Below are 26122 nucleotides of genomic sequence, written 5' to 3'. Positions count from 1 at the left end.
GCGAGTATCATGGAGATGCTTTGTGAACTCAAATGGTGATTTGTGGAGGGATGAAGGTGTTCTTTTTGCGAAATACTATTGAAAAATTCAGAGAACCGGCAGAACGATTCTACTGCCAACAGTTTACATTTTGTGTAAGGACCATGAAGATAAGGTAAGGGAAATTAGGGCTACAGGGGCATAAACAATAATTTTTTCCCTCTCTCTATTTATAAGTGAAATAGGCAAGGAAATGGCTAATAGGGGTACAAGATATCTCTCTGCTGTGCAACATGGGGTGGCCTGCGGAGTAGATGTACATATATAAGCGATTTTGAAACCCCAGAAATTTCCTCCCTCAGTTTGAGGTTGTTGGAGGCAATTTCGACCACAGTTCTACTTGGTATTAATTGAGTGATTATGTAGTTAATGGGTGCCTAGGATCTGTCTCTTGCTCTTGTTTTTCAACTGCTACAGCCATTCTTCTCCTCGCTCCAGTGGAAGCTATGCTCATAAGCTGGTAGATCTGATTTACAAGAGTAGGAAGATACTTGTCTCATTCAGGACTACATCTGCTTATTTTTCATGATTAGATCTTTGCCAGGCAGGGCCCATATATTCTGCAGTTGGAGGTTCGAGTCCTCCCTCGGGCATGGGTGTGTTGTTGTCCTTAGCATAAGTTAGTTCAAGTTAGATTAAGTAGTGTGTAAGCTTAGGGACCAATGACCTCTGCAGTTTGGTCTCATAAGACTCTACCACAAATTTCCAAATTTCTTCACTAACCTGAAAAATCTGCTTAGTTGGAAGAAATTCATGTCCAGTGAAGACACTATGGCAGAAATAAACTCATTTTTCGCAGACCTTGAAAAATTATATACTTTAGAAAGGTTAAGACAGTTGGAGAAACATAGGCAATGTTTACTGAGCTTGAAAGCAGACTTTGATTTGTTCTATATGTTATTTTGTTTAAAAAGTTTGTCTTATCAGTCTGCCCTCACAAATTTTAGGGGAAAAGCCAGTAGACTGAATGCCATAATAATATTAATTAACCTCTTTTGGTTGCTACTATGCTACAGTGACGAGTTTAAACCTTCAGTCATGATGGATCCATCTCTAGTAAATATATTCATAATACTTGTGAAATGTGGTTTATTCATCTCATTACATACAACTTTCGAATAATTTGATTTGATGTAAAGGAGATGTGTCAAGATTTACAATAAGAAAAATTATTTGAGAGAGATACAAAAATGCACATTATTTTGTATACATTTCTAAAATACTACTGCCCAAATACATACCATAGTTTCCAGCATATAAAAAGTAAAATGTATTGTTCCCTTGTTCAAACTTTGAAAATATCCTCAATAAATTCTTCAGTAGAATAACAACACTTTTCCACCAGAAGAATATTTTAATGTACATTTTTTAACTCCATATACTCCGGTGTCTGACCATGGAGTTTTACACAGTTAGTTGAAAATTTAAAAATTCTCTCTCTTTATTATTTTCCAGGTATTTCACACTTTCCCCAAACCTGGTGTAACCATTTCAGTTTGACACAACTTCTTCATCAGCTGTGTCAATTTCATTTTCTTACTTTACTTGAGCATGTTTGGATTCAGCCATAGGAAGCTTAATGGTTCCCATTTCAGACCTCACCATATTTGCATTAGACACAATTCCTGTAAATTAATGTTCAAGTAATGCATACATAATAGCGTGAACATCTTGTTTACAATGAAGGCACGTGATAAACAGGTTGAATGGAGGTACAAGCATAAACAGTCCCAGGTATAGAAATGTAAAGTCTATTGCAGGCAGAGCAATGACATTAAATAGCTAACAGATTATGCAGAGGAAGCTCATTGTAATATTTAAGCTGGCCCACAACCAATGGACAGGTGCATGCGATGCACCAGTGGAACAAATAAGATAGATAAATGAACTTGATTACTTCTCCAGAGGCAGAAACATTTGGGGTGACAGAGTTATCTGTTCAACTAAATCAGCAAAATGGAAAAAATTACAGTACTTGTGCTTCATGGTTCTGAGAGATCAGAATTAGCAGTGTAATTCAATGTTTATATGAAATACACACATCTAATTACTTGAGTGAAGAACCTGTCGCAACAAAAAGTTACATTTTATGAAACTCCTCAAAAAGAAATTAGACTTCAGTCCCTCATTTGCACAGAATGTGCTTTTCACTGAATTTGTCAGTAAACTAGAAGTAACTGCTCAATAGATATCTGCACCATTAACCCAATGTTTTGGAAATTGCTGTATCTGCACACACACACACACACACACACACACACATCCATCCGCACATACACAGCAGATTACTTGTGTCTGTGTATGTGCGGATGGATATGTGTGTGTGTGTGTGTGTGTGTGTGTGCGTGTGCGTGTGCGTGTGCGTGTGCGCGCGCGCATACCTGTCCTTTTTTCCCCCCCTAAGGTAAGTCTTTCCGCTCCCGGGATTGGAATGACTCCTTACCCTCTCCCTTAAAACCCACATCCTTTTGTCTTTCCCTCTTCTTCCCTCTTTCCTGATGAAGCAACTGTTTGTTGCGAAAGCTTGAATTTTGTGTGTATGTTCGTGTTTATTTGTGTGTCTATTGACCTGCCAGCGCTTTTGTTTGGTAAGTCTCATCATCTTTGTTTTTAGGCATATTTTTCCCACGTGGAATGTTTCCCTCTATTAAATTAAATAAATTAATATTTTCTTTTGTCTCTACTCTGTACTTGAATCCTGACAACTTCCTCCCATACTGACTGGACAGGGTACACTGCCAGTCTGTTCTTTCTTACAGTTTCCACCCTATGGATACCTATATACTTCAGTTCCATAGCCAGCTATATTAAGTACACCATTCATTAACAAGTGAGTTGCTGTTCTCGGGTTCAGGTACATTTTTCACCACCCTCAAAACCAAGTCCCTATTCATCCTTCATAAAATTCTTTTCTCAGGGTTTCCACAAATGTTCTGATTTTGAGCAAGTTGTCATAATTGTCAATGTTTTTGAATGATGATATTGTTAGTCAAACACAAGTAGTTCAAAATCCAGTCATTCGCAAGGCATTATTCTGGCACTGTGTTCATAATGTGCGAGATTAATGCAATACATTGTGTATTTCAGCTATAAATTTGTCTAATCTATATACGAAGGTTGAATAGTGGAAACTATTTATTTATAGCTTTTACAAAATAGATAATTGTTACAAAGTTTTACTGATCTTCAGAGCAGCCACCAGCATTGTGTATAACCTGTTGCCAGCGATGTGGAAGTCGCAGGATACTCTTAGCAGTGCCAGGTGTGCTGACAGTTCGAGCGGCGCGGTCTATTGCCCGACAAATTTGTAGCAGTTCTGAAGTGATTGCTGTGAAGGGTTTCCTACAGTTTACAAATCAAGTTGAACTCGTGAGGGCTTAAGTCAGGGTAGTGCAGTAGGTGGTATAGAACTTAGAAGTCCCATTAGTCAAACAAATCAGTAACAGCTTGCACTGTACGTGCTTGAGCATTGTCCTGCAAAATGATGGTCAGGTCCTGCAGAAAGTGTCATCACTTCTGTCTCTATGGGCTTCATTTTTGGAACACAACCTACGACCAACTTAGAGACAGAAGTGATGACACTGTTTGCAGGACCTGACCATCATTTTGCGGGACAATGCTCTAGCATGTACAGTGCAAACTGTTACTGATTTGTTTGACTGAGGGGGCTGCCACGTGCTGTACAACCTACTGCACTCTCCTGACTTAAGCCCTCGTGAGTTCAACTCGATTTCTAAACTGAAGGAAACACTTCACGGCATTCACTTCAGAACTGCTACAAATTCGTCGGGCAGTAGACCGTGCCACTCGAACTATCAACACATTTGGCACTGCTAAGAGTATCCTGTGTCTTCCACATTGCTGGCAATGTGTTATACACAATGCTGGTGACTACTTTGAAGGTCAGTAAAAGTTTGAAACACGTATCTATTTTGTACGAGTTGTAAATAAATAGTTGCCACTCTCGTAGTTTTTATCCGTATAAAATCTTTAAAATAAATCACTGGGCTTGGGTTATAAGAAGGAAGATAATCTTCATTGCTCTGCGGAATTAAAAACTTTTGAAGAAAATTTCTCGATGAAGAAGAAAGGGCACAAAAAAAATTAATTTTGGGGATCTCATGAGCATGTTCCAGGTTTCCTTGGGGATTTTCGATGTACCATATTCTGCAGCTGTGGGTGTTCACCATGCCACTGATGTGAAATGCTGATTCATTGCTAAAGATTATTGTGTTCAGGAATGTCTCATCTTCTGTCTGATACAACATTTTCACACAGAATTCCCCACGGGCAACCTTATCTGCATCACTAATGTGCTGTGCCATTGTGAATTTGTATGGTTTCCAGTGTAAATGTGTATGCAGTACTTGCCAAACAGTCTTTAGTGGGATACCAGACTCACGAAATCCACATCACATTGATTTTTGTGGACTGTGGGCATAGCTCTCCCTAAACCGTTTGACATAATCAACACGCAGGTGAACTTGTGAATTATTATGTTGCAGTGAACAACCCATCTCAACAAAGTTCTTGTGCCAAGAGTAAATTGTAGGCCTGCTTGGAGGTTCTTCAGCATATTTGGTGCAAAATTTACTCTGAACAATTGTTGCAGATTTCGTTTCATGAAACCGAAACAAACAGTGAGCACCTGAGCACTCTCTGCACTAGTGAAAGTAGCCATTTTAACTGTCCACTATACTGGTGCTACTAGTGGCAGACTGGGGTACTGATGCACTATGTGAATCAAACTAGAGATTGTTTGTTACAAAATGACACATCTACTGATTCTGTAAGTTATCTCAATCATTTCAAAGTTGTAAAGCACTTTGTGACTCACTGTGTATAATTTACTGTTAACAAACCACAAGATCATATGTAGAATGTTGCTGAATTTTGAATGTGCCTCATAAAATTTGTTGTAGTAGGCAACTGTATGGAGGTGCAATGAGCTGTGCACACTGTCTTGACAAGGGATCAAATTATCACTTATAATGCTTTCTGATGTTTGAAATGCACCATGGAAGCCACTGAAGTTGATGATTCCAATTGGAGTCATGAGGGCAGAAAGAGTTAAAATTTCAGAACAAATAAAACTACATCAGGGTACTGATGCAGTTGTTACTTGTGCTTAACTAAAAGTTCTTTGTATTAGAAGTGACTAATATACAAGAAGACTTACAAAGATTGTTGAAAATAGCTATACCTCTTTGAAATTGATAATTGCATCAAAAAGTTTTAATGCATATGGTGTAGGTGCTTATATTGGAACAAACTTTGTGATTAAATATATCTACAGCTTACAATATGAGCATCCTCGTATAACATTTCTGGAGTTGCTTACTGTAAATGTCATTGCTGCCTGTTCGGAAGACCTGTATCCATATTTGCTTGAATTTAATTTGTGCACTATCCTGCATTTTCCTCTTCCAACCGAGTGAGGTGGCGCAGTGGTTAGCACACTGGACTCGCATTCGGGAGGACGACGGTTCAATCCCACGTCCAGCCATCCTGATTTAGGTTTTCCGTGATTTCCATAAATCGCTCAAGGCAAATGCCGGGATAGTTCCTTTGAAAGGGCACGGCCGACTTCCTTCCCTGTCCTTCCCTAATCCGATGAGACCGCTGACCTCACTGTTAGGTCTCTTCCCCCCAACAACCCAACCTAACCCCAACTCCACTTACAAAATATTGTGAACTTTTAGATGTGTGTTGATATTGCTAAAGTTCAACAACAACCTGTGTGTTGAATTTATATGTGTATTATCAGAAGCACATGTTACGTAATAGTCAGAATGGTTTTCAAAGAAATGTTATTTGACACAAAATAATCACATTCAGCACCGTGTCTCACATCTTGTTATTTAATATATGAGTATTTGATGTATCCATTACTGTTTATCTCTTTTTTTCTTGTCATTCTACATGAGATTTGGAAGTAGAAGAAATGTGCACACATTTGTAAAAATACATCTGAAAGGTAACATAAAGTTTGTCATCACTTTGAAGAAACAAAGCTCCGTACTTTGTTTCTTTGCAGGTACATACCTGCAGTCCTGCTACACCTTGTCCCCACTCTAAAGCACACCAGTATAGAAGCCAAAGAGAAATGACATAGCCTGCTGATAAAGTGGAGATGATGTGCATCATTTTGTTTTGGCTTGGGTATTTCAGTGTGTGTCAGGACAGCATTATATGTTTGCAGACAAACAAAATTAAAACTTTATGACTACCCTTCATATATTTTTCCCTGCTCTCCAGCATTATGTTTGAGCTCTATAAAACAACAACATTTCTGGAATACATATGAGCTCTTCCTGTGTGGTGATTGTTACGCAATTACCTCTTTCTTTCAAAATGATCTGTTGGAGCATTTGCCCATTTTTACTGTGTGCTATGATTGGTTGTGCTACATGCTAAGTCATTTGACTTTCAACAACTTGAATGTGCTGTTTCAGGATATATTTGACAGACTGTGTTCTTTATAGCTACAGATTGTACTGCTATTGCTGTAGTGTGTTAGAAGTTTCTTTCAAGTTTATTAAACAAAATCACCATTGAATGGATTAAAAATGTTTCTGATGAAGTTCATTTTATATCTATTTCACACTGCTGAACTTATTTGTAAAGAGATATTTCATTTACTTGACCAATAGTAGTAGAATATTGTTGTGATTAAAGAAAACCAACAAATACTTCCATTTTAAAAGTTTATAGAGAGAGCAGACTGAAACGTTATGTATATATTATTTATGAAAATATCTGTAAACAAGTATGTGACCATTTGTATTTTATGCAGTTATGGGAACATATACATAATAAACATCATTGCTATCTGTTGTTTTGAATATTATATGATAATTACTGTCACCATTTACAGATAGGTTGAAGTCTTCATTGAATATTTATTCCAGTCAACACTCAGAGGACCTTTAATTTTCCTGAAGGTTCAGGTTGTTGAGCGCAAGGTGCCTGCAATTAAAATCTTAACTATAATTGTTCCATAAGAGAATATTGTAGTGAGTGTCACAATGGTTTCTACTTTTATAGTGACCTGTGTTTAAGTGCTTGAATCTAAATGATTTTGATATGTCATCTTATACAGCTGGTGATTCCCAAGTCTTTCTGTATAGGCAGAACAATATTTGAAAAGAGAATGTTCTGAAAGATGTGTTAAAAGTAGTGAAGTCAGGTTATTCGCTGCAAGATGTGCTTAAGAACTTGTACGGTGATATTTCTCTTCCCTATGACAGTATCCTTTGTGACTTATACTGCAATTTATGGAACCACTGCGGACTTTGTTAAACTCTGTAGAAGGAAATGTGAAAGGAGACAGAGTTTGTAGCATTGGTGTTGCATGATATAGGACTGGAAGGTCTTTGTTATCAGTGAGATGTAGTTTGAACACCACATTGACCATTAAATAAAACTCGTGGCTAAAAGCTCAAAACTAGTGCATTGCTTTCCTAGATCAAGAACCACCTTTACAAACAAAAGTTGTTCAAAACGGGAAATTTTGACTGACTTTGGCCCAAAAACTTTATTTTCACTCGTTTAGCACCTGATAATATCATCTATGCCATGAATCCTTCAACGAGGTGTTCATTTAAACAGAAACGTCCTACTTTTATAAAAATCATGATTGTGGTCTATGTTCAACCATGGACATTGCTGTAGTGGAAGGACATACTGTACTACATGGTATAATTATGATATCCTATTGGATACAATATTCCAAAGCTATAGCCTTTCATTCTGATCTCCAGGTGGGGACTAGTCAGAAGAAAAACCAAAGGAAACCTTGCATGGGGGGAATGTGAAATGTTAGATTTATTAGATGTGTCAGTATAGTAAAGAAAACAGTTTAATACAGAAACGAAACCATGACCCACCACAGTAGTACATGTTTACATGCCTAATGGCACAACAGATGAGGAAGAAATAGAAAAAAAAAGTTTGAGATAAAATACATTATGTAGTATGTTATGAGAGACAAAAATTTTAATGATAACTAAACCACCACAGCTGTTATTTTAAGCACATTAAGTCACAATTGGTGTCATTCTATAGAAGCATCCTCAGTTGACAAAATGGGAGAAAAGTGCCATTGTCTCTATCTGAAATGCATGATCGCTCAACAAAACATTGAAATGTCCTTGTTGAAATATAACAAGTACAATGTTTCACCTCATTGACTGTCCTTATATCAAAACCAATCTGCAAAGTGAAACTTTGTATTTGTCATATTTCAGCAAACAACTTTCCACTTTCATTGTGTGAATAAGCATTTCAAATTTTTGCACTTTGTCACCTGAGGATGTTTTATAGAATGAAACATGTCATGGCTTATTGAATGCTCATAAAATAACAGCTGTGGTGGTTTCCTTAACATTTATATTAATTAGCTGTGGAATCAGAACATGATGAAGATTACACATTTTAACTGTGATTGGTGAGGGAAGGGGGGGGGGGGGGGGGAGATGAAATTCAGCTGTACCAAAAGGAGAACGTGAATTGTGGGATAGGAATTAAAGGAAAAGGCACGCAGTAGAATTTTGCATGGTGTACAGTTTAATCATTGCAAAAACGTGGTTTAAGAATTATGAAAGAAGTCTGTGCATAGAAGATACCTAGGGACACCAGAATGTTTTGTTGCAGTCTGTTAAAATACAAATTTATCCCATATATATATCACAGTTAAAATGTGTAATCTTCATCATGTTCTGATTCCACAGCTAATTAATATAAATGTTAAGGAAACCACCACAGCTGTTATTTTATGAGCATTCAATAAGCCATGACATGTTTCATTCTATAAAACATATATATATATATATATAAAAACAAAGATGATGTGACTTACCAAATGAAAGTGCTGGCAGGTCGACAGACACACAAACATACACACAAAATTCAAGCTTTCGCAACAAACTGTTGCCTCATCAGGAAAGAGGGAAGGAGAGGGAAAGACGAAAGGAAATGGGTTTTAAGGGAGAGGGTAAGGAGTCATTCCAATCCCGGGAGCGGAAAGACTTACCCTAGGGGGAAAAAAGGACGGGTATACACTCGCGCACACACACACATATCCATCCACACATATACAGACACAAGCTTGTGTCTGTATATGTGTGGATGGATATGTGTGTGTGTGTGTGTGTGTGTGTGTGTGTATACCCGTCCTTTTTTCCCCCTAGGGTAAGTCTTTCCGCTCCCGGGATTGGAATGACTCCTTACCCTCTCCCTTAAAACCCATTTCCTTTCGTCTTTCCCTCTCCTTCCCTCTTTCCTGATGAGGCAACAGTTTGTTGCGAAAGCTTGAATTTTGTGTGTATATTTGTGTTTGTTTGTGTGTCTGTCGACCTGCCAGCACTTTCATTTGGTAAGTCACATCATCTTTGTTTTTAGATATATTTTTCCTACGTGGAATGTTTCCCTCTATTATATGGTATATGTGTGGATGGATATGTGTGTGTGTGCGAGTGTATACCCATCCTTTTTTCCCCCTAAGGTAAGTCTTTCCGCTCCCGGGATTGGAATGACTCCTTACCCTCTCCCTTAAAACCCACTTCCTTTCGTCTTCCCCTCTCCTTCCCTCTTTCCTGATGATGCAACAGTTTGTTGCGATAGCTTGAATTTTGTGTGTATGTATGTGTCTGTTTGTGTTTCTATCGACCTGCCAGCGCTTTCGTATGGTAAGTCACATCATCTTTGTTTATATATATACAAAGAAGATGTGACTTACTAAACGAAAGTGCTGGCAGGTTGATAGACACACAAACATACACACAAAATTCTAGCTTTCGCAACCAACGGTTGCTTCACCAGGAAAGAGGGAGGGAGAGGGAAAGACGAAAGGATGTGGGTTTTAAGGGAGAGGGTAAGGAGTCATTCCAATCCCGAGAGCGGAAAGACTTACCTTAGGGGGAAAAAAGACAGGTATACACTTGCATACACACACATATCCATCCGCACATACACAGACACAAGCACTAGCAGACATTTGTGAAGGCAAAGAGTTTGGGCAGAGATGTCAGTCAAGGCGGAAGTACATAGGCAAAGATGTAGTTGAATGACAGGTGAGATATGAGCGGCGGCAACTTGAAATTAGCGGAGGTTGAGGCCTGGCGGGTAACGAGAAGTTGCTGTCGCTCATACCTCACCTGTCATTCAACTACATCTTTGCTTATGTACTTCTGCCTCGACTGACATCTCCGTCCAAACTCTTTGCCTTTACAAATGTCTGTTAGTGCTTGTGTCTGTGTATGCGAGTGTATACCTGTTCTTTTTCCCCCTAAGGTAAGTCTTTCCGCTCCTGGGATTGGAATGACTCGTTACCCACTCCCTTAAAACCCACATCCTTTCGTCTTTCCCTCTCCTTCCCTCTTTCCTGATGAAGCAACCGTTGGTTGCGAAAGCTAGAATTTTGTGTGTATGTTTGTGTGTCTATCAACCAGCCAGCGCTTTCGTTTGGTAAGTCACATCTTCTTTGTTTTTAGATATATTTTTCCCACGTGGAATGTTTCCCATATATATATATATATATATATATATATATATATATATATATACACACACACACACACACACACACACACACACACACACACACACACACACACACACTAATTACAAGTTGCATACTATTCATAGTGCTAGTTACATTAGTGAATAAGAAGCAGAGAAAAAGTAATGTCAAAGAATACATAATGCAAAAGTACACACACACAGAATATTTATGTACTTCACATCACCATGTCTGCATATTCACATAAGTAGCACGAGTCACTGTATCCCTCGCCCCACACCCCTTCGTTGTCAGTGATATTTTATTTTGAATCTGACACGGTGCCCAGAACATGTTGTCACAGCGCTCTTGAATCCAGGGACGTTGGTTGCAGGGTGGATTCAGTTGTGGCATCTTTACTTTTTATAACTGGTGTAGCTGGTTTTTTAGTTGTATCTTGCGCATCAATAAATGCAGGTTTGATCTGGTCAAGGGCAACTGTAGTCAGCACACCATGTGTGTCAACTCTGAATGTATTGCTGCCTCCATGTAATACTTTGCAGGGTCCCTCGTTCAGTGGTTGAGGTGGTTCACGAACAGAGTCACCGTGCAAAAATAAGTGTGTGTAGCTGTCTAAATCTGTGAAAATGAATGGACTTTGTCCAGTTTGCTATCTGGGGACAATGAGCTGAAGCTGGCAAGTATGCGCTCTCAATTTAACAGCAATATTTGATGAAACTATGTTTTCATCTGTACCATCATGTGTAAATTCTGCTAGCAGTCTTAATGTTTGACCGTAGACTAGTTTGGCTGTCGTGTCATAAGATCACTCTTGAAAGATATTCACAGCCCACAGAGCACAATAGCCAGTGCCTCAGACAATTTCTGTGTGGCACGACACTACAACTGATATACACACTCAACCATGCTGTTCGCTGCAGGGCGGTAGGTCATGATTTGTGTGCAATTAATACCTAGTAACATTGCCAGTACCATCAAGAGATAAGCTTCTAATTAACATTTGTGGTCAGCAGCGATGTGTAAAGGCATGACAAATTGAGCGATCCACCAACGAAGGAATGTCTGTGCTACTGTCTCTGCCTTGATATCTGTCATTGGAAACACTTCCAGTCATCACTATTGTGAGGCAGTAGCTGTAGTCTTCAGAAATTGTGAGAGGTCCTATAGTGTCAATGTGAACATGTTCAGATTGTTGGTTAGGGGGACAAATGCTCCCAATGGTGCCTTGATGTGGCGTGAGATTTCATTCCATTGACATGTCATGCAGCTTTTGACAAATGCTTTGCAGGTCGTATGCAATATGGGCCACTAACTTAATGGTGCCTCGAATTCCAGTTTGTGCTAGACTGTGTGTAGCTGCAATCACCTGAGTTTGAAATTGTTATAGTACTTATAGTACAAACAGTTGTGGTGTCCTAGCAGAGATGTCGCAGTCAGTTTGGCACTCATTTCAGGTGTGATTAGTTGGCACAGTTTCAGTGTTGAACATGCAACATGATGATGTGCGTAAGCAAGAGCATCATAATCAATGGCTGTAGCTATAGTTTCGATCTGTGCTGTTGTCTGCTCTGTTACATTCAATGTTTCGACACAGGATAGTGCATCTGCGGGCGCGTTAAGGTTGCCTTGTACATAAACAAAACGAGTTAAAAATGTATCAGTGTCATCTGAATGCTGCAGCTGTCTTGTAGATGCCTTGCTCTGCTTCATCTTAAAAGTATAAGTCACAAATACTAAATTGTCGACCTTCCAAGTACTGTTTGAATTTTTTTATAGCAGCATATGTAGCATACAGTTCCCACTCTTATGTCGCCCTGCTGTTGTTTGGCTGTAAAATGCAAGTGATTGCCAACAATGGCATAATGACTGTTGCAGTACTGCTCCAACTTTGGTAGCAGAGGTGTCGACCATTAATGGAAGCAGAGCTTGCGCTATAGTATGTGTCGGTCACATAGCGTCTGATCTTTATGGCCTGCAAAGTAGAGTCTGTTTCACTCGTCCACTGTAATCTGTTATTTGGTTTTGGTGCTTCGTTAAGTACTTCATTTAATGGAGCTGAGATCAGAAAATGATTAGAAATGAAGTGTTGGTAAAAATTTACAACACCAAAAAACAAACAAAGCTCTCTAATTGTGACTGGATGAAGATATGTGATAATGGCTTGTAATTTATCTTGAGGAGGGTGTATGCCATTTTTGTCTACAGTGTATCCCAGGAAATGAACTTCTGTTGTCCCATAAATACATTTTGAAGAGTTTATTACTAGACTGTGCACAATGTATGTATACATAGCAGAAACTGAAGCCTTGCATGACCTCATCCGTGAAACGCTTGAACGTTTGTACTCGTGAACTCAAAACAATCCAAAAGGTGTAGTGGCAGCTGTTTCAGGGGCATTCTCCATGATTACAGGTAGCCTGTAATATGCACGCACTAAGTCGATCATGGAAAAGTTTGTCTTACCATACACAGCAGTGGAGAAATTCTATATATGTGTCACAGGATACTGGTGCAGAATGGTCCTCGTGTTTAACTGGAACTAGTCGTGACATGAACGCCAACCATTGTCCTTTGGGGCTGCCTGGCTGCTACTCGAAATTTGACATCACCTTGTGCTAACATATTGTGTAATTCCTGCTTGACTGCATTTAGCTTCTCAGGTGCCAGGCACCTACGATGAGTGTAGGCAGGCGGACCTGGTGTGGTGAGCATGTGGTGCACTGTCATATGGTTGACATTTCTGTATTGTAGATGACTGCCTCGTAACTTCAAGTAAATCCTTCAACAGCGACATACATTGTGTGTCCTCGGCGATTACACCTACTGTCATGGGTAGAGTGTAGTTAAGCTTTCCTTGAGTAGTTAAGATTTGTCATTGCATCATTCAGACGGTGCCCTCACAGGTCAGGAGCTAAAATGTAGGAGGACAAGACAGCAAATCTACTCCCAAGATCGGTTGCCAGATGTTGGTCACTGTAAATGATCATTTGAACATTAGACGGAGACCAAGACTAAGTTTTAGTTAACTCGTCCATAGGTCTTAATCTTTGAGTCATCGGTGGCATATAAGTAATAATCATCACAGTTGTGGCCTGTAATTTAGTTGCTGGATACACTGATACTTCAGCTCCTGTGTCCACTAAATATTGCACTTTTGTGCTGTAATCTGTAATGAATAATCAGTGGGTATTACTAGTGGAGATAGCTCAAGCTGCCACAGATAGTGTGTCATTACTCCATTTACATGGTGGTGTGCATTTTCTACCTGTCCTTGCAAAATTTTTTATGATTCCAGCAGATGTTTGACACTGCAGGCGAACAGTTACAACTCCTTGATGAACGTTGATATGGCCGTTGTTTAGTATGTGCTGTTTGCAGTATGGCAATGTATGTATTTGGTTCTGCTAACTGAGACTGCAGGAATCAGCACTGCAGTGTTCCCTGAGGGATACATTTCTGCAATCTTAGCCACTGTTTGTGACAATGCATTCAGCAGGTAACCTCGACAACCAGATATTACGAAACACATCATCACTGGCTGTGTCCATAGATGCCGTAGGGGCTGCGATGGAAGTCGATCTCCTAGTCCTTCCACCCGTAGAAGTTTCTCAAGCCTCTTTACTTCCAAGTGAGACGTGTGTGTAATAAGAGTACTCTGTGTAGCAGGATACTGTTTCACTTCTGGCGGTGTCACGAGAATATCTTGCACCTCGGTGGCCACATCTTCCATTAGTGATGCAACCACTTACCTACACTTTGTTTCATCTTATGAAATGTGCACTAAAATGGACTGGCTCTCTAGCTGTGCAAAGCACAGTACTGGTCTGCTGCCGGAAAGATGGTGGCGTCATCGTGACGCTCCCAGTCACGCTGCTACTCTGTGCTGGCTCAGTAATAGCTGTTGAAGCATTCATTTGCATGCGTGTTCTGACGCAACACAGAACATATAAGCCAGCATGGTAGTACTAACATGTTCGTATCACGTTGGGGATACTAAATATATGGTAGTCTGCTCAGGTAAAGATTTATTCCAAATTTGTATTAATAACGAGGTGTGTGCTATTTTAGTGCTAGTTATATTAGTGAATAACAAGCAAGGGGTTATCAGAGAAAAAGTAACAGAAAAGTAGGCACTTTGCACCACTGTGTATGTGCTTTCACACAAGTAGCACGAGTCATTACAGTTTCAGATAGGTTATACAATTCTAAGATAGATTTATAAATCCTGTCTAAAATTGCAAAACATTTCCAGGAGTCATTGTGCATTCTGACCATAATTTATCAGTTATAAAATGCAAGATAAAGCGGAAGAAAATGCAAAAAGGTAGGAAACCAAGAAGATGGGGCCTCAATAAATTGAAACTACCAAGTGATTGTTGAGAGTTTTGAAGTATGGAACAGGGAAACGGAATGCAATAGAAGAGGAATGGGTGACTTTGAGAGAAAATGTTGTGAAGGAAGCAAAACAAAAATAATGTTCAGCAGAAATACATGCATAAAATGAGATATTAAATTTTAAGTGATTAAAGGATAAAATGTAAAAGTAACATTAAACGAAGAAAGCAAAAGGGACGACAAATGTGTAAAAAATAAGATTCAGTGTAAATATAGAGTGGGTAAGCAACAATGCTTACTGAGAAAATGCACTTTACTCTCTGTTTCCCTTGTTTCAGTCTGCTCTTATAGATAGTAAGGTTTGAACACTTTTAGCCCAGACATGCCACTTCAACACACAGCTTATTTTGTAAAAGGGAAAGGCTGGTATTTGGTTCTTGACAAATGAATATGGCTTCATGTGTATCTTTCATGTTTTGTTTTTGTAATATATTGCAATATGATGTGTGTGTTTAAGATTGTTCACTGCTTGAAATGTAATTGTTATTTATGTGGTAATATGGTGATGGAGATTTTGCATTTTGCTTTGTAGATGCTCATGTAGATAAATCGTTAAATAGTTTTGAACACTAATTGTCATTTCTTTCTGTTTCTCCTGTTATTTTGCCTTGATTTAATCTTTATTCTTTTTTTTATGCATATTAATATTGCTTTATCGATCTTTTGTGAACCCATTTATGCTTCAAATTTTGTAATAGGGTGCAGTTGGAGAGTGTGGAGGAGGAGAAAAAGATTGACAGGGAGGAATATTTTTTTTTTTCTTTATTGCAAAAATATATTAGAAAAGCTGGTATTTATATCTTATTGGGTGTAGCATCACAGCAGTTTTTGTCTTCTTAATTTAATGGAGAATGTATATGGATTGTATTTTGTACTGTGATAATATTTCGCTTTAATTTTTTATAATTCCCACTTTCTGAAAATGTAATTTCATCAGCTTACAACACACACATCCATATGTAATTAATCTTCTGAAGAAAGTGTCCAGCAATAGCTGCTGTGAAAACATTGGATTAAGCAAGTAAATTGACAAAACTGATCTATTCATAGTGCTGAATGTATAATTGCTGTTATATTTATAACTAGGCCTTTTCTGCTTCTGAGAACATGATTCATTTCATTGCTTTACATTATTATGATGTATTGATCTGTTGATACAGTTATTGTCATTCAGACTTTATGGCAACAAATTAATGTTTTTAAAGTATCTAAAAATGCTTGTAATAAATTAGCTGGCAGCTCATCACATATCTCATTATTTGGCTTATCTAATTTTAACAATAGCGCAGATTTCCCATGCAGCTTGGATTGTGGAAAGAGAGGAAAGATGTACCACAGTAATTTCTTTGGATACATGGAATGGCATTGCTGTGTCAGCTGTCAAAATTACAATAATGTAGTACAACAAAAAATACATTTTTGGTTACCACTTTTAATTCTGACTGCTAGTTCTCAGATCAGAGCCAGTCTTGCACACAGGAATTGTAGTAACTAATTTTAATGCACCAAAGAATATATTTCTTCTAATTTATACCACGTATGTTAATAAATTTGATTACTGTGATTTGCTTGATTGTTTCATCTTTTGCTGTCTCTACTCTACAATTATGAACTGATACTACAGTGACCCAAAACCGGGGAGCTACAAGATGTGCACACCTGTCACCCTGCTACTTTGGGTGAACATTGTCACTAAGCAACACCCAGAAATCCATGAATCATCATCCAAACTAACTACCAGTAGTAGCTTTTTCAAAATAAAATCGTCCTACTGTTGTTGTTGTTGTTAACTGATCAAAATTAATGCTAACATAATTGTTTCAAGCCACACTTGTATATGCATTATTCTGATGTCATATGTGGTGCCATTTGCAATGTAACTTACATGCACAAATTTTTATCCTCACAAGGTGTACGTGTATTCTGTACAGGTTACCTCTGAAAGAGGGCATCTTACTATAGCTTAGGAACATTTTCAGTCTTCTTTATGTATCTGTCAACTACTCAATGCCTCGACCGATCAGTGCCTCATTTATACAGAGGGCCTTCTATTATTCACCATTATCGAATGCTGTGTTGTAGAATAGTAGTCCACAATCATCTTTTAATTAAGCGCAGTCATGTCACATGCCTCCTATTGAAAATTTAACCATTGCTGTGGCTGATTTTTAAACAGTGGTGGGGAGTCGAGGAAGTTCCCTTAAATCAGTTCTGTAACAGTAGATGACTTCTTTTTACTACACTGAGGATATTCAATGGAACTGTGGAAAAAATAATAATAATAATAATTTTTTTTTACAGGCTGTTCAGTTCATCGCACTCTTTAGGCGCAAGTGCAAGCAGTAAAATTTTGTCATCAGTTAAGTCTAGTGTTAAGTCTTGCAGGGCTACTGTGCATGTCACAACAACATGAGTTGCTTTCTCTAGCTCGTGTGTCCAAATACATGATAAATGTCTTTACTTCAGTTTTTAGTTTCTTTGTGATGCACTGAAACAAACAAGATAGTGTTAGCTAATGTAAACTCCAGGTACGAATATCAACAACGTAGGAAAAGACAGATTGGTACTTACTGTAAAGAAGACACACAAAGTTGCAGACAGGCACAATTACGATATACATACGACCGCCAGCTCCAGCATCTCGGGCTAGAATGCAACATCAGATGGGATGCAAGCAGCAATCTGGAGGCTGTGGGGAAGGGGAAGGGGAAGGGGAAGTGGAAGGAGAAGGGGAAGGGATAATAGTGTATGGGACGGGGGAGAGATGAATGCTTCATGGTAAAGTGTGCAGGGACTAGACTGCCAATTGGCACAGCATCAGGAGATTGTGGGGAAGGGAGGTGTGGAAAAAAGGAGAGGGGCGGGAAAAGACGGATGGATGCATTGGCAGAGGGTGGCGAATAAACAGGCTGGGAGATAAGAATGGGGAGGAGATAATAGGACAGAGGTGGTGGAAACTGTTGGGGGAAGGGTGTGGGGATGGTATGTTACCGTAGGTTGAAGCCAGAATAATTGTGGGAGTGGAGAATGCGTTGCAAGGATAACTCGTATCTGCACAGTTCAGAAAAGCTGGTGGTAGAGGGAAGGGTCCAGATAGCTCGGGTAGTGAAGTAGCCATTGAAATCAAGTGTGTTATGTTCAGCAGCATGCTGTGCCACAGAGTGGTCTACTTTGCTCTTGGCCACAGTTTGGCAGTGACCGTTCGTCCTGGTGGTCAGCTAGTAGGTAGTCATACCAATATAATAAGCTGTGCAATGATAGCAACAGAGCTGGTAAATGACATAGCTGCTTACATAGGTGGCCCGGGCCCTGGTGGGGTAGAAGAAACCTGTGATAGGAGTGGAATAGGAAGTGCTGGTTGGGTGGATTCGGCATGTTTTGCACCTGCTTCTTCCACAGTGATATGTTCCTTGTGGCAAGGGTTGGGGTTAGGATTGGGAGAGGAAGTGGTGTAGGGATGGACTAGGATGATACGGAGGTTGGGTAGCGACGGAACACCACTTTAGGAGGGGCGGGAAGTATTTTGGATAGAATGTCCCACATTTCAGGGCACGATGATAGGTAATCAAAGCCCTGACAAAGGATGTGGTTCACTTGTTCCACTCCAGCGTGGTACTGGGTGATGAAAGGGACACTCCTGTGTGGCTGGTTCTTGGGGGTGGTGGTAGGATTGGGGGTGTGAGGGTAAATAGCATGGGAGATCTGTTTGTGGAATAGGTTTTGAGGATAGTGCCTTTCGATGATGGCCTTGGTGAGACTGTCAGCTGAGCAAGGGAGTTTTAGAAACAGCAGATATGCTGTCCCCAGGTAGTCAGGCTATATGGGAGGGATTTTTTGGTGCAAAAGGGGTGACAGCTGCCAAAATGCAGACACCCAATCTCTGTTCCTCCACAACCTCAACACATTCTCTCCTATCTGCCTCACGTGATCCTCCTCAACCCAGCATGCTACATTTCTCAATGTAGACCACCTCCTCTTTGCTGGCTCCGTCCACACCTCTGCTCACATTGAAGCCACCAATCATCAACAGTGCCTGCATTTTGACAGCTGTCATCTGTTTCACCCAAAAAATCCCTCCCATATAGCTAGGCTACCCAGGGATGGCATACCTGCCAGTGACAAAAACTCCCTTGCTTAGTATGCTGAGGCTCTCACCAAGGTCTTCATAGACAGGCACTATCCTCCAGACCTAATTCACAAACAGATCTTCCGTGCCATTTCCCCCTCACGGCCCCAATCCCCCCACCGCTCCCAAGAACCAGCCACAAAGGGGTATCTACTTCATCACCCACTACCATCTCGAAATCGAACAATTGAACCACATTCTTTGACAGGGCTTTGATTATCTATCATCGTGCCCTGAAAAGAGGGCATCCTACCCAAGCTACTGCCCACCCCCTCCTAAAGTGATGTTCCATCGCCCACCCAACCTCCACAACATCCTAGTCAATCCCTACCTCACTGGCAGTCCCAACCCCATGCCACAAGGATCATATTCATGTGGGAGACCCAGGTGCAAAACCTGCCCAATCCACCCACCCGGCACTTCCTATTCCAGTCCTGTCAAAGATCTGTCCTACCCGATCAGATGCCGTGCCACTTGTGAAAGCAGCCATGTCATTTAACAGCTATGCTTCTATCATTGAAAAGCTTTTTATATTGGTATGACTACCAACCAACAGTCCACCAGGATGAACGCTACCTTCAAAATGTGGCCAAGAGCAAAGTAGTCCATCCCGTGACACACCATGCTGCTGAATGTCACACACTTGATTTCAATGGCTGCTTCACTACCTGAGCCATCTGGACCTTTCCCTCCACCACCAGCTTTTCTGAACTGTGCAGGTAGGAGTTATCCTTACAAAACGTTCTCCACTCCTGTAATTACCCTAGATTCAACCTACGGTAACATACTGTTCCCACCCCCTCCACCCAACAGTTTCCATCCCCCTCTGTCCTTCCCATTCTCATCTCCCACGCTGTTTATTTGCAGCCCTCTGCCAATGCATCCGCTCGTCTTTCCCTGCTCATCTCGTTTTTTGTTCCTTTTTCCTCACCTCCCTGTCCCACAACCTCGTGACACTGTGCCTGTTCATAGTCTAGTCCCTGCACACACCACCAGACAGTGTTCATCTCTCTCCACACCCGTACACTACTATCCCTTCCCCTTCCCCATCCCCTCCAGATTGCTGCTTGCATTCCTTGTGGTGCTGCATTCCAGCCCAAGATCCTGGAGCTGGTGGTTGTCTGTGCACGAGAAGTGCTTATGTGCGCGCTTGTGTGTGTGTGTGTGTGTGTGTGTGTGTGTGTGTGTGTGTGTGTGTGTGTGTTACTGATAAAGACTGTGGCTGAAATCTGTATGTGAGTGTCTTTTAATTAGGCCTGCCATCAGCTTTGTGTCTCTTCTTTACGGTAAGTAGCAATCTGTCTTTTCCTACATTGTTGATAAACAAGATACTGTCTTATTTGTGCCTCTCGGTGACAGGCCCTCATGCCACAGAAAGCGGGCTACAGTCACATATACAGCACCTGTGCTGGGTGGAGATGCTCTGCAGCTTCAAAAAGCCCCAGAAAGAACCCATCAGGAAGGCAAAACTTCTCAGACTTATGACATCATCTAGTAAAATGTTTGACAAAAATATTTCAGGCTAATGATATTGTCACTTTCCTTCCTGCGATGTTGTCGAAATTGCTAAACTGTGCAGATAATTACTAGGGTCTGAGATCTGAGATTTATTTTGTCTCTTTCTCTGTTTTTTTTCTTTTTTGGTGTCAAATTGTCATCAGAACTATAACTATCAGGCATCTCGTTGGAAGTGTCATGTACATCTTCAAGAGATTTGTCTAAGTGAAGAGGTCTCTTAAGTCCTTAAGGGGGTATTCATTGAGAAAATGAATGTATAGAATATAGTGTCATATGCTGTAGTGCTTATTCTGTTGCATTACGAAGAAAATAATTATGTATTAAAGTCAATCTTGCTACCTGAGTCATTGTTTTTAAAAGTCAATCTTACCATGTAAGTTTGTGTTAACATTTTCCTCCAAGTTGTATCCTTTTTGCAAACAAAACCCATATATTTCTCCCTCTCCCCCCCCCCCCCCAATCCCACCCCCACCCCCCTCCCTGCCCCTCTCCCCCACAATAGTTGGTACAGACTCCTGTTGTACATTTTTATCACAGGGTATAGTGTGCCAAGTCCAGACAGAAATATATACCACACTATTTTCACCTGACTGTTCTCATCACTGCAGTGGAAAGTGAATCACTAGCATTATGACTTAACAAACAGTACCGTGCTCAGTGCTTGAATACATGATCTTAAAGCAAGTGTTACTGTTTCATATCTCTTGACAGACTGGGAATTGTCCTCAGATCCTTATGACTAACTCAGTTTGACCACTCTTGGATATCACTTAGTTTATACAGCAGACACAGATATAAGACAATTGTAATCAGGGCTTTGATTGGAAAATTATAACGTCTGGTATTCACCAAATTTTTCGAAATTTCCCCCTTTTTTTTGGGGGGGGGGGGGGGGGGGGGGGCGCTTTCTCTGATGATCACCTCCCATTTGCCATCTGGATTTCACATATAGCGATTGGCGAAATCCAGAAAAAAGGAAGTCCATTTAGATTGATGAACATCAAATTGGCCAAATGATCCACCAAAATGGTACTACTTAAAAAGGAGTTACAATCTCATTCATGGAGCTATGCAGGGGTTCACACTCAGGTGTTCATATAGCAATAATGTTTGAAGCACAAAGCAATGGCAATAGAACCTGATGCTTCCTTTTAGTATTTCGTTTTTTCTTGTAGTCCCTGAAAGCTCTTGTAACTCCCCTATTGTTTGTAGATATGAACTATATTTTCTTCTCCATATATTAAATCTAGCTTCTTGGGCCATCCAAATGGACTTAACACTTTTAGATGCAGGTGGGGTTATTATAGTTACTACTATTTTGCAAATTTTGATTTATGCCACTGTAAAAAGACTACTTAGTTAACAGTCGTGGTTCTAAATTGTTGATAAGGTTCCCGTAAAACTATCATACATGAAAGATTTGTATTTTATTGGAGCTTGACAGAGGCACAGACTTGAATTTACATAATTTAGTCATATTGTTAGCAACTGTGTCATAATGGCCATAATTTTGCTGCAATAATTGAAACGCTCTAACAGTTCTTTTTATCCATTTACATTATGTTGGCAGTCTCATTTCCCTCTTTTGAAGATCACATGAGAGACCAGATAATTCTATCAATGCATCCAACATTATTCCTAAATTTTCCACAAACTCTGTACTTCGTAAATATTTCTGTAAACCACAATATTTGGCTCTTTCTTTCTGATCTCTTGTAGCATCATTCTCATCCATATCAAAATGGGAATATAAACTCTCAAAGTTTTCCCGTACAGTTTGTAGAGATATTTTAGTTGATGAAATCCACCAAATTGTGAAAATTTTGATCAATATCCAACATTAGTTGCCCCAAAGCTTTTGCATAGGTGTTTAGTTCCTTTTGTTTTTTAGCAGATTGATTGTATATAACATACAGTTTTTCTACAAATACCTGAAAGCAATTTATTCCATTGATTTCTCTGATGGAATCATTAATAGCTACCTATAGTCTGTTGCTGCTGAAGTGCAAGGTAAATAATTTTTTTTATATTGTGCTCATCAATGTTGAGGCACCATCCCAGGAAAACATATCAGACATTCTTTTAAACAGTCTACATTCAGTCTAAATAAGTTGAGCTTTTTAAGAAAGGCAGTAATACTCTCTAGTTCAGTCAGGTCTAGAAACATAATTTGACAGCTGTCACTATCCTTCACAGAAAATTTTAAACACACAACTAGTGCCTACATTTTGCGTAGTGTGATAGATTTATCTCTTAATGTGCTTATTTTCTGTCTGTTGTCTGTAATATGTATCACAATCGTTTCTCATATACTTTTAGCAACATGACTTGTGAGATTAGTGCAAGAGAAATTTGTTGAAGGATTCTTCCCATATTAAACCTGTTAAGATATTGGAGATCTGTCTCAGCTGGTTTATCAGCATAAGGTCTCTGATATTTTGCAATTTTGTAAGATGTTCTAAAAAAACACGAGCAGTGGTGTCAACTTCTTTTTGTTGCATTGTTGTAACACTTTGTTCTAAGTATAGCTCTTTGCTTAGTTCTACTATTTCTGAGGCAGATATGTATGATGTACTTAATTTGTATTCACAAATTTTTCCTCAAACTATGCGGTGTGTTTTTGCGTCCATTCCTGCAAAATGTGATTCCCTGAGTCTTGTTAGGAATAAAATTTGCTTCTGAATGTATGTTACATCATAACCTACCTTTGTTAATAATTATCCATAAGTTCTCAGTATTAAAATAATTCCACTGATCTGAGGTCCAACAACGAGACAAAAGAGTGGTATCATTGAGTGAACCTGTTACACAGCAGTTTATTGCACAACTTTTAGAGGTACATACTGCACATTCCACTGTGGCAGGTCTTCTCATTTCACTTTTGGCACAGTCACTATTTTTATTCAAAATATTTGCAGTATTACTTTCACATTTACCAGTTTCATGACATTTAGTTGTTTTAACGACTTTTTTTCTTCTTACTTCATGAGAAAATACACAACATCTGATACCTAACAAGTCACAGTACCTGCTGCTATTGCAACTTAGAATCCATCTCAAACGCAACATTCTAGATATAATGTCTTGTTATATAAAACATAGATTAAATCTTTGTGTCAATTCTAAGCAGTAAAGTATTGTACTGACTGTTACCAATTAACATTTAATCAGAAAACTCCAGTTTGGAATATCAACAATATTAGGGAAAGGAAAAATTGCTACTCACTCAAAAGGTGACACAGATTGCAGACAGGCACAACGAAAAGACTGTTATGTGTTTAACTTTTGGCCAAAACCTTCTTCAGAAAAGGAAATACACACAAATTCATAAAAGCAAGCACATATGATCGCCATCTCTGACAGCTCGGACTGGAATGCAACTGTGTCGTTGAGAAGCAGTCTGGATTGGGACAAGGACAGCAGGGTGAGAGAAGAGTGCTGTCTAGTGGAGCATGCATGGACTAGATGGAGGCATGGGAGGGCTAAACAGCCATGTCATATACCAGCTCTACTGCAATCATTGCACATCTTATTAAATTGATGTGAAAAACTACCAACTGTCCACCGGGATGAATGAGCCATTGGCAAACTGTGGCCAAGAGCATGCTTGAACATCCTGTGGCACAACATGTGCTGAACATAACATGCTTGATTTCAATAGCTGCTTCACAACCTTGGCCACCTGGATCCTCCCCTCCCCACCACCACCTTTTCTGAACTGGCTAGATGCAAGTTATCCTCACAACACATTAACCACTCCCAAAATTATCCCGGATTTAACCTATAGCAACCTATTGTCCTATCATTTTCTCCCTGTTCATGTCTCCACGCCCTCATTGTGTGACCCATTATTAGGTGTATCATGTGAGATTATTTTCTGTTATCTGACTGATTCTGTAAATTTATAGAATTTTTAAGGACTTATAGGATTGCTGTCTGTACCACCATAGATTTGTGGGTCTCAGGACTTCTGGTATTCTTGGGCAATTCTATAACTAATGGTATGCAGTGTTGGTGGGTACTTGCCTGGCTACGTCCAAGATCATAATCCAGAAAATTGTAGCAAAATGCAGGAAGACATGCAGGGGATCAACTATTGGTGGAGGGTTGGTAGTTGACTCTGATAATAAATAAATGCAATGTATTGCACGTAAGCAGGCAGGAAGACTCATTATGAATGTTTAATATTGGTTATCAGACTGGAACCCATGCCAGGTACAGTTAACAGATATAGAGAAGATCCAGAGAAGAGTGGCACATTTTGTCATGGGTTCATGCAGTACCCATAAGAACAGCATAGAAATGCCATCAAACTATAGTGTTACAGTCTTCAAGGTAGGCATTGTGCATCATGTAAAGGTATTACTCTTAAATTTCTGAGATTGTACAAGCCAAGAATAGAAAACATAAACTGGGCATTACTGTTGTCAACAGTAAGTACCTTGAGTGAATGGTGCACATTTGTTACCAAACAAGACAAACAGCACATACTCTCTACACTTGTATTGTTGTGCCATTATTTTCAGTGCAATTCAGAAGCAAAGATAAAGAGGAGTAAGAAATGAAATGCGATTCCCATGTAATGAGTCAGAGGAGACCAAAAGTCCCTTATTCTAAATTGCTCAGAAAATATCCTTGAACAATCTGTAAAATTTTGTTGATGGAGTTGGGTTTCATGTTGTAAATAAAACAGCTCATCCAGATGGACGTAAGTAGGTAGGCATGCACATCATTTTATAACAACATTTGAGTATTCAGAGACATGAGTATAAATGGCAGAATAATGCAGCAGTTTAAAGGAACTCTTTTCAATTTATTATATCTACTTTGAAATTACGTGCTAAACTGTTTGGTGGCATAGCTCTGCCCACCCAACCTTAAACATATTTTCATATATTTTAAGCCTTTTTATAGTCATATATCTGTTAGTGTATCAAATAGCTTCTGCAATTAAATTTCATCGGAGGTAGATTCATCTTGTATTAGTTATTCTCAGTGATAAATGTAATCGTACTCAGAATGGGCATCTGAGGTATTTTAATATTTCCTGTTTATTAACAATAATGTGAAATAGGCTAGATTGATACTTTCTACATAGAGCAAGTGTTGAGTGGCATGCAGGCCCTTTGAATGAAGATTGTTATGAATTATAAGCTATCAGATAGAGTTCTTCCTTGGTGGACATGTGACCACTGTTATTTCCAGATGTTAAGGCCCAATGCCAGACCTCAGCATCTGGAGATGGCAGTGGCCATGTGTGTGTGTGCGTGTGTGTGTGTGTGTGTGTGTGTGTGTGTGTGTGTGTGTGTGTGTGTGTTTGAAGGAGTCTGTGCAATAGCTTATAACGTCTAACAGTCTTCTTTCTTCATCTGTTGAATGGTGTCTCCCCTATGTGGTGTGTAGCCGTGCATCCTATTTCAGACTGTTGTTACTCCATCTCAGATTTTCCAATATTAAATTTTGTTACTACATGTTATTTACTCCCTCCCTAGTCTTATATTGCTGTTGTCATATATTTAACG

General features: G+C 39.5%; 1 protein-coding gene across 3 annotated transcripts in view; it reads left to right on the top strand.

The window, feature by feature from the left end:
* LOC124594894 (zinc finger protein ubi-d4) overlaps window positions 1-26122 on the top strand; it is a 256583-nt gene that overhangs the window by 164914 nt on the left and 65547 nt on the right. The gene's annotated exons all lie outside the window — the stretch shown is intronic.

This window comes from Schistocerca americana, chromosome 2, assembly GCF_021461395.2.
Source record: "Schistocerca americana isolate TAMUIC-IGC-003095 chromosome 2, iqSchAmer2.1, whole genome shotgun sequence".
Classification (NCBI taxonomy): Eukaryota; Metazoa; Arthropoda; class Insecta; order Orthoptera; family Acrididae; genus Schistocerca; species Schistocerca americana.
The sequence above is the reverse complement of the archived record's forward strand: the minus strand, read 5'-3'. Positions and strand labels throughout refer to the sequence as shown.